The sequence below is a fragment of the Gossypium raimondii genome, chromosome 5 (assembly GCF_025698545.1).
Source record: "Gossypium raimondii isolate GPD5lz chromosome 5, ASM2569854v1, whole genome shotgun sequence".
Taxonomy (NCBI): Eukaryota; Viridiplantae; Streptophyta; class Magnoliopsida; order Malvales; family Malvaceae; genus Gossypium; species Gossypium raimondii.
In genome coordinates, this window is record NC_068569.1 from 6,220,744 (window position 1) to 6,230,983 (window position 10,240).

General features: G+C 29.7%; 1 long non-coding RNA gene and 1 pseudogene across 1 annotated transcript; both read left to right on the top strand.

Moving 5' to 3' along the window:
• Positions 1 to 3,285: 3,285 nt before the first annotated feature.
• On the top strand, positions 3,286 to 6,210 carry LOC105769394 (probable terpene synthase 6; annotated as a pseudogene).
• A 1,537-nt stretch (positions 6,211 to 7,747) lies between these two features.
• LOC105769395 (uncharacterized) lies at positions 7,748 to 9,672 on the top strand. The gene is made up of 2 exons (XR_008196415.1): positions 7,748 to 7,843; positions 9,350 to 9,672. It is a non-coding gene; the product is annotated as an uncharacterized LOC105769395 (long non-coding RNA).
• The last annotated feature ends 568 nt before the right edge of the window (positions 9,673 to 10,240 follow it).

Below are 10,240 nucleotides of genomic sequence, written 5' to 3' on the forward strand. Positions count from 1 at the left end.
ATAAATTTAATAAATCATCACATATATTATTTATCTTTTAATACATTAATTTTTTATTTTTAAAATAAGAACTCTAAATTATTGTAAACAGCAGAAAACAAAAAGCAAAAATAGGAAAAATTAAAAAGAATGTATGAGACGAATTAGTGTTTGTCGAGCTAGAAAATCCAACAACCCCGAAGTTGCTTTTGAATATTTAATCGGTGACAACATTATTTATTTCTTTTAAATTTTGATAGTAAGTAAATTAATATTTTTAATAAAAATTGATTTTATTTAATCTCTATCAAATTAAAATAAATAATTAAAAATTAATATTTTCAAATAATCATACATAATTATTGATATAATAAAAATTAAACTATTGGTGTTTACATATTTTATAATTTTATCTTGATTTAAAAAATTAAAATGTATAAAATTATAAAAATATATGTAAAATTCTAAAAGCATATATTAAGAAAAAACTTTACTTTTAAATATATATAATCATAATATATAAACTTTGATGGAAATTTATTAATAAAGATTAATAAAAATTAAAAAATAAAGAAAAAGCACATGTTATTGTTCTCTTTTCACAACGCATTTATATAGTATAGGATAAGGTAGGAAGGGTTAATGGAAGCAAATCTGATTGCTACTTTATGACTTCCTTTCCCTTTTCATATCTTATACCTTAAATATGATACATCCAAATATTTCATATATCAAAATTGCGTGAGACAGTTAGGAAAGGTACTGTTATTAAGAAAGGTCGAGTTTTTAATAAAATCATTAAAGATTATAGCGAACATTTTAAGATTATTAAAAATACCAAGGTCTTTCATTCAGATTCGATGAATTATATGGTGACTTAAATAAATTCCCAGATTGATACCGAGCTTAATAAAGTTGTGACGGTTTCGGATAGCAAGCATCATAGTACTGGAACTGCTTCTAAGTAGCAGAGTTGTAATGATAGTTTAGTTGTTTTTCTAATTGGTTTTATTGCAATGTATTTTTCGTTCACCAAAAAAAAAATCAATATCTTATAACTTTTGAGTTTTTTTTCCCTTTTTTTTTTTAAGGAAATCTCCACATTTTCATTAATTAATTATGCAATTCCTTTGTTTCTTAATTTAAAATAATTTATATTTGAAGTGATTGAATCAAATCAAAGTGTTTGCTTAATAATGGGATCATTACCCTTTAGAGACTGGTAAGAAGAAGCAAGTTCATGTTGTTTAATTCTTAATTAAACAAAAGTTGAAAAGTGGAAGTTAGCAAAAGTTGAAGACTCATAGTCAGTCTATTTCCATATAATGTTAACCTTTTAAGCAAGCAAGCAAAGCAACATTTAAGAATATATAATAAGCAGAAAAATACCCACCAACTCATTGGAAAGCTACTTCACTTTCAACTCACCATCTCTTCATTTCTCATCTAAATCTGGTTTGTTATATTGCCATTGGTTCTGGTATTAGCTAAACAAATCCAATGGAGGGTCACTATTTTGGAGCTTTACTATTTGTTTATACCTTTTACTGCTAATCTAAACCTCAAAATTTATGAGTTTTTTTTTTTTTAAATCAAGCTGGTTGGACTTTCCTATGCATGCATCACTCTATGTATTTCTTATTTGGTTATGCAGGAAGGAACACAGGAGCCATCACTTCAATACATTCCATTTTCTCAGTTCAGATCTTAAATAGAGTCATTTATAATTTGAGCCCTCTCCTAATTAATATTTTAATAATTATTATATTTTAAAATTTTAATTACATAGATATGTATAAATATTAATATATAATATTTGTATATTACTTTTGGATTAATGAATATAAACTATTTAGCTGCATCAACATAAAATTGATAGGTTGTCGATGTATATCACTGTATTTAGAAGGAAACTAATTTTTCCCTCGATTATGTTTGTACTTTTTTGAAAGGAGATATGAAATTGTTGTGTATCTAATAGATTTACGGATAAATCTCAAAACTATAGATGAGCTATGATTTAATATGTAAATTTATACATGAATTTTGATTTTGTGTAATTTTATACATAAAATTTTGATTTGATTCAATTATTGTAAATTATTAACATCATTTTATATTTATAAATTACTTGCATAAATAAATATATTTATCCAGTATAAAAATAAATTAATGTATTTATTTCTTTAAATATGCATGATTAAATCAAAATTAAAGTTTCAAATATACATTTGAACCACGACCAAAGTTTCACGTGTATAATTACACCAAATTAAAATTCATATATATAATTACACATTAAATCAGAATTCATATATAACTTTTAGATTTATCCCTAGATTTAGGGATTTGTATCTTCATGTTGTATTTATATCTTGTTTGAAATTTCTCTCTTTTGTAGATTTTTTTCATGGAATAATAAATTAAATTAAAAATAAACCAAGCTTATCCTTTACGAATGATAAAAACGTGGCAACTGGCGATTGGTAGAGCACGAAATATGGAGTCATTATAAGCACGAGAGAGGATCGAAACTTTGGTATATTTTATTAGATTATATAAAGATATTTTGAGTTGTCATTATGTTACTATTCCGCCATATATATGCATTCACGTTCAGGTTGAAATAGATTGCAAAACAATCAAAAGTTTTGCACATATTGATTCATAATTTTATTGTATTGGAAATTTGTAAAAATGCAGATGTTAAAGTAAAATGGTTAGTCTTTGTATACACTATCATGCATTAATTTGTACAAAATAAATATAAATAATTAAATTTATTAGCAGGACATATTAAATATAACTAAAATTTATGTAAGTTTTGAACATAAAACATTTTAAATGTGCTTTTCTAAAATCTTATTCATTTTTTAATTTATAAAATGAGTTACTTATGAATTTAATTAAATTTGAAGTCTTAATAAAATTAAAGTCCATGAAAATTAATTTTTAGGTTTACTTTCGACAATGTTATCTTTTAAGTTTGAACTCGATATACAATGTGATTGTTCATTATACCTAACATTTATTAAATAAATTATCATATTCTTGACAGATTTGGTTATTGATTAAATAACATTTGCTAAACTAAAGCATTAGTTCCTTATAGTTTATTATAAAATAATAAACAGGATTAAGAGCTGTTCTAGTAAATTTAATGGTAAACAAAGTTACTGAACCGAGTTGTCGGATGTTTTATAATTAAGCATCAAGTACGTGAAATGTTTCACGCAATAAATGAGTCAACGCCCACCCAATCAACTATAAATATGATCCAAAATCCCCCTCATTCTTTGCCAACCATTGCCTTGATTTGCCTTCCTTGGTGTCTAGTAATTCAATAGTTTGCATTATTGCTGTTTCAATGGCAAACACCAAGGGAGTCATGCGTCCATTAGTCAACTTTCCTGAAGACTTATGGTGTGATCGTTTCTTATCTCTTCCATTCAACAACTCGGTAATTATAATCATTGTATTATCATTTTCCTTGTATCCTTTTTTTACAGGATTTGGGTATCTTCTTTCAAGTTGAGTTAAGGTTGTGGTTAACTTAATAATGTCTTGTTTTATCATTTTGTTTCATATATAGGAATTTGAATCATACACTAAACAAGTGGAAGCAATGAAAGAAACAGTGAAAGACATGCTCGTGGTTTCTACAACAGATCCAATAGAGAAAATGCATTTGGTTAATTCTCTATGTCGCCTCGGAGTTTCATACCATTTTGAGAATGAGATCGAAGAGCAACCAAATCATCTTTTCATCACATTACCTAAACTCCTCGATGATAACGACTATGACTTGCATATAGTTGCTTTAGTATTTCAAATTTTCAGGTTCAATGGTTACAAGTTGCCTTGTGGTAAGTACAATATAAAATGCATGCGAATTGATGCCCAAGTTATTGATATAGTTAAATATGCGATTTGGCTTTGCAGATTTGAGATTTAAACCCAATCTCTGCGGGCCTTTTTGATATAAGAATAGATGGTTGATAAGTGGATATTAAAATATTACAGGTGTTTTTAGCAAATTCCAAGATGGTGATGGTAAGTTTAAGGAACAAGTAATGGGCGATGTGAAGGGAATGGTAAGCTTATATGAAGCGAGCCATTTCAGAACGAATGGGGAAGCAATTCTAGATGAAGCCCTTGATTTTACAACCAAGCACTTAAGGTCACTGGCAAACCAATCATCAACAAGTCCTCATCTCAGAGAATACACTGAAAATGCCTTGTTTCGGCCATACCACCATAGCATGCAAAGACTTGAAGCAAAGCTCTACATCTCTTTCTACGAAAAAGATGAATCCAGGAACGATATATTACTCAACTTTGCAAAATATGACTTCAATAGGGTACAGTTGCTGCTTCAACAGGAGCTAACAGTCCTCTCCAGGTGAAGACCAATTGGACTATCCATAATCTTCCAATTTCGAAAGTAAAAAGATATTACGCAATTAATCACATTTGAATTCATGTTTTCTAATATATATATATATATATATATATATTTGACATGCACGACAGTTATGAGTTAAGATTGATGAAAAACTAAAGTTGTATGCTTTGAAGGACAATTCACGTCTTAATTAAGTTTTTGAAATTATATATAATTTATTTGCAGGTGGTACAAAGAACACAAGACCTGAAATCAAAGTTTCCTTATGCAAGGCATAGAGTGGTGGAAGGGTTATTCTATGCGCTCGGTGTATATTTTGAACCACGTTATGCTGCTGGGCGCAACATGCTCGTTAAACAAACTTGTCTCGTGGGTTTCATAGATGATGCCTACGAGGCCTACGGTTTATATGAAGAACTTCAGTATTTCACAGATGCTATCGAAAGGTTTGCGTTATTAATTTCTTTGCTTTCTTTTTCTAGTGGAAAAGATGTTCATATGTATCTATACACACAAGTAAATTGATTGCATGGACGTGGATGGAGGTTTTTAATTGCACTATTAAGATACTTAATCGATATTTAAAATATAAAAACATAAAAATTTGAATCGTTTATTGATTTTTTTTCTTTTTAAATGAAAGTTTTCGTAAAACATTTGCCTTCATATTCAGATTTGATATTAGTTCCATGGATGAGCTGCCTACTGCAAACCAAAAAAAATTATACGACACACTTCTACATGTCATTGGTGAAGCAGAGTACCTGGTCCAAAAGGAAGGAAGATCTTACGCCATCCCTTACACCAAAGATGAGGTACGTAGTATTAATTTAAATATGTTGAAATGAATAAAAACTTTGTTTATTTATAATTTAAATAATAGATTTGACCTCAACCCATCAACCGGGACAAAAGATCAACCATGAAGAATCAGCTCTAATGAAATGTTTAAGGTTTCCATTAAAAAAAAGAAATTTGACGTCAACCCGAACATAAATTTATTGGTGATTGATTAGTGGAAGAAATACGTGAAAGCGGCGCAAATTGAGTGTCGGCGGAAGCATGAAAAAGATGTCCCAACATTCGATGAGTATATGGAAATTCCGGTGTGTACACGTGTGCAGCCCGTTTAGCTATGACTCAGATCTTAATAGGAATGGAAGAAGCCGACCAAAATGCATTCCATTGGATTTTAAACAGTAACAACAAGTTCCTAAAAGCTCTCCAAATTTGCTCTCGGCTCTACAATGACATCGTCACTAACGAGGTAATGATACATCTCCAACATATTGACGTATGTATTTTTAGATTTGAATTTGAATTAAAAAATATGGAATATTATGGAAGGATGAGGAGAAGAGGGGATTCAAGACGGCATCCATGTGCTACATGAAGCAGTATAACGTTTCAAGAAAAGAAGCGATTGAAGCTTTCCGAGCCAAAATTGGGGATGCATGGAAAGACATCAACGAGGGTTGCATGAGGCCGGCGATGGGTGTCCCCATGCAAGTGGTGAGGGCAACACTTAACTACCAACGCCTTCTGGATTTGGCATACAGAGACAATGATGGTTACACCAAGCCCGACATTTCTTTCCAACAACTAATCACCAAAGTGCTTATTCAACCAATTCCCCTTGATTAACAAATAACGTATTGCAAACAATAACAAATAAATAACGTATGGCATGTTCTACTTTATGCATTAATAATTTATGGACTTGGTCCTGTTCACAGTTGGAAGAAAATTATGAAATGAGAGAATAAGATGTACGTATCTACATGGTTTTATTTATAAATAAAATTATAACTTATGTTTTATGCATATATACACGCACGTGTGAATGATATATGAATGATATATGGATAGTCTCTATACTTTAACAAAATTTTAGATTTATTCCATGTACTTAAAAATTAGAAATTAAGTCCTCTAACTGTTTGATTTGAAAATCTCAATCTAATAATTAAAAGTTTGTAGAAATTTGTCCATTTGGCATGTAGATTAAATTGCCCTAATGTGACATGTCATGATTGACGAAAAATATATATGTTAAGTTAATAAATTTTAATGGAAACTACTACGGCGATAATTATTGGACTATGATTATAGAATTGAAAAAGTAAGAGCTTGAATTTTTATTTTTATTTTTTACTTTTAAAGTATGGGGACTAAATGTCAAATTCTATAGAAAGATAGGGACTAATGACATATTTTAACCTTTTTGTTAATAAGCTCCACGGGGTCGAATGACCAAAAAAAAAAAAGCGAGCAACTTGTCAGTCGTCGATCAAAGCATATTCACAATTGAGCATCAAACATAACAAAGCAGAGAGCAAGGACTAACTCAATTTAAAATCAAACCATACCTCCATAAGCAAACAAGTAGTAAGCTCTGTGAAACACAGCCGCTGACAATTTTGCGATTGAAGGTGATGTGATAATGGATGAGTTTGGATGGAGATGGAAGCATGATCCCATTTCCCTTTTCTGTCTATGGTAACATTCCTGTTTTTTCAGATATTCTGCTTTGAGAGTTAGGGTTGCTTTGTGTTGTGAATTTACCACTGAATTTTGTTTCTTCCATTATTTGGATGTTTGTGTGACGATTTGGCTTGAGTGATAGAAATGTTTCAATAATAAAAAAAATTCACTCAAATCATTTAATCCAATTAATCGGTTAAATAAATTAAATCGGGTTTAACGTGTTTATAGTAAGAGGGTTTGTAAGAAAAATTATTATAAAATGTTTGTTGTTATATTATTTATCAATTATGCACCATATATTTTGGCAAAAAAAACACTATATATTATTATAATATGGAAAATTTATGTAAAAATATATTTATTAAAGTGTATATAAAATTAAATGAAATTTTGATTAAATTAATAAAATAAAAATTATAAATTATAAATTATAAATTATAAATTATAAATTTAAATATTAATATATTACTATGTGTGAGTTTTTATTGATTTATATAAAAATAAAAAAGATAAAAGAAAATAAACTCTTAAAATTATATAATTTATTTTGTAAAAGAAAATTTAAATAGCATAATTATAAAGTAGTATTAAAGGTTTGATATTTCAAAAGCCAATATTTACAGTGTGTTTGGTTCGCTGTAATAGGTATACCATTACGCCCCGATTACGCGCCTATTACATTACCGACCTATTCCTTTCCAGATTTCTACTTCTTCTTCTGGTACGGTACGCTTCTTTTCTTCTCACATTTCTTTTCTTTTCTCCATTTTCTTTTCTCCAGATTTCTGCTTCTTCTTCCAAATTTTTTCCCTATTTTTCTTTTCTTTTCTGTAGAATCGATTTTGATTTTGATTTTATTTATCTTTGTCGAATTTCGAAACACTTCTAATCGGGAATATCATATAAGTTGGATGCTTTTCATTCGTGTCTAGACACTCATCGTCTACTCTGAGAATCGATTTCATTTGTCAGGTAAAATTCCCATATTTTGCCTATTATTTTTTCCCCTTTATTTGCATTCTTGCCTGTTGATTTCTCTGTTCTATTTTTCTTTCTTTATAATTTTTTTCTAATTCGAGTCTCTTTTTACTAGATCTATGTTTTTTCTGCTGTTATTTATAATCTCTTTGCATGCAATCTATTGTTTGGGGGGTGATTTTGGGTTCAAGTTATTAGGTTTGAAAATATTGTTGTTTCCTTTTTTCCTGGTCAATTTTAGAAAGCCATTTATATGTATGCTGTTCAAATTTTCTGGTTTGATTGTTTTCTTTTTCCTCATTACATGTTACATTAAGGATAGTTGATTAGAAGCGGGATTTTAGTTTGTTGTAGAATATAAATTTGTAGGTCGAAGTTGTAATTAGTAGGTTACATTGTGAATTTGTGTAGTTGAAATGCTAAGTTGTAGGAGGTGTTGAGTATTTATTTAATCGTATTGTTCAAAATAGTTTTACTATTTGCTTTCACTTTCTTGAATTTTCTGAAAAAATTAATGTCTTATGGTTGAATTATAGTACTTAAGTTAGAATTATATTCTGAATTTTATGGAAATAATTGGCAAAAACAAAGGGTGCAATTCATTTGTTTTATATGTATTGCTATTTAGAAAATAAAAAGGGGGGTTAAACATATACTTAGTTAATAATTTTTTTATGTTTTGAAAATGATTGCGAGGAGTTTGGCAACTTAAAAAGCTGATTGTAATCTATTGTGATTGGGGAGGTAGTAGTAGGGGCATCAGGTATGATTTTAATCCTTCTGGTTTTTTCCACTTGTTAACTTTTATATAAACCTCTTGAGTATTATCTTCTAAACTTTTTGGCTTATATTATTTTTGGTATATTTGCTTGACACCTCTGGAGTAAAGTACTTTTTCGAAATCTCAATGTTTGTTTCATTTCTCTTTTCAATTCCAACATTGCAATGTGTTTTTCTCGTCTTTGTTTGCCTAATAAAGCAGGTACCTTTTTGTTAAATGTTTTCTTGATCAGTTGGCCAAGAGTTTGTGCTAAGATTTGCATTTCAACTTTAGGTATTATTCTTGTTTATGCTGTGGAGACTCGTATCTATATATAAACTAAACTATTGAACCACTTCTGAGTAATTTGCAAATAATGAATGAATCAGCTTCTCAAGCTAGTATTAAGCTGTGTCACTTTCATCTGCGCATAATGTGATGATTTGATAGTTGAAATTATGGATTATCTGAATCTAGCTGTAGGTGATTAAATATATGATCACCAAAGTAGTGACATCCATCTAAAGTAGTTTTCTACCTTCCTGGGCTGAGTTCAGTTAAGTCTATATCATCATCCTCCCCTTGGCATATTGCATTCATTTTAGCTATAGAGTTATTTGCACAATTGGGGATTATCGTTTGACATTTCTCAATCTTCTATAGTAGTCATTCTTCTCTCCTAACCTTTCTAATATGTGATCAACTGTATTGTTTTATTGCAGGCGCAGTCTCCTAACTAGTCTCCTAACTACAATGCTACCCTGAAACAAATTTTCCCCAATATTCAGCAAATCGATTCTGAGGTATTTGCTTAAAAATTTTGGTAGGTTTTGGACTGTTGTAGTTGAATGTTCATAAATTTGCAATCACGCGTGTAGTATGCCAACGGTAACATCTCCAGTCCCTTGTTGTTTGGAGCTTGTGAGTTTGCATATGTTGCTAGGGGAAAACAGGGTTCTGGAAGTGATCCCTAATTCTTTGAAGGGGATTAACCATGATATGTTTATTTATTAAATGCAATGTTGTTAATCATTGTTTTGAACATTCTTAATCTCTTGAATTGTTGACCTGTTTCCAACTTTTTAATAATATTTCAAGCTCTCTTGTAAACAATAATGTATGGCTTTCTATGTTGTGGGTCAGTCCAGAAATTCACATAAGATGCATGGTCATTTGTTAAAGAAGAAATGCAAATCCAAATTTTCATTTATAATTGTTGTACTAACCACATTTTACTTATCATTTCAGTAATGGCTTCCATTTAAGGCACTGTAACAATGTACTAAAATTACTTGTAATTCCAATGCCAGGAGATATAATCAATATCACACATTGCTCTAGCTCTAAGCAGCTCAAAGATGCAAGATGAAGTTCTAGAGAAGTTCATAAGCATACAATAAATCTCCTCACCTTTTTAAGTAACTATCAACGAACGAAAGGAAATGAGAAGAAGCAACTATCCTCTATAGATTATACCATTTCATGAAATGCAAATAGATGATCATGGGACAAGAAATCGACCAAATATAAAATAACAGAGAAATATGATTATTTAAAAGTATACAAGGGAAAATAAAACAACATTCCACGTACCGAAGAGAGAAAATCTCACCCCAGATAGCTATTTCAGG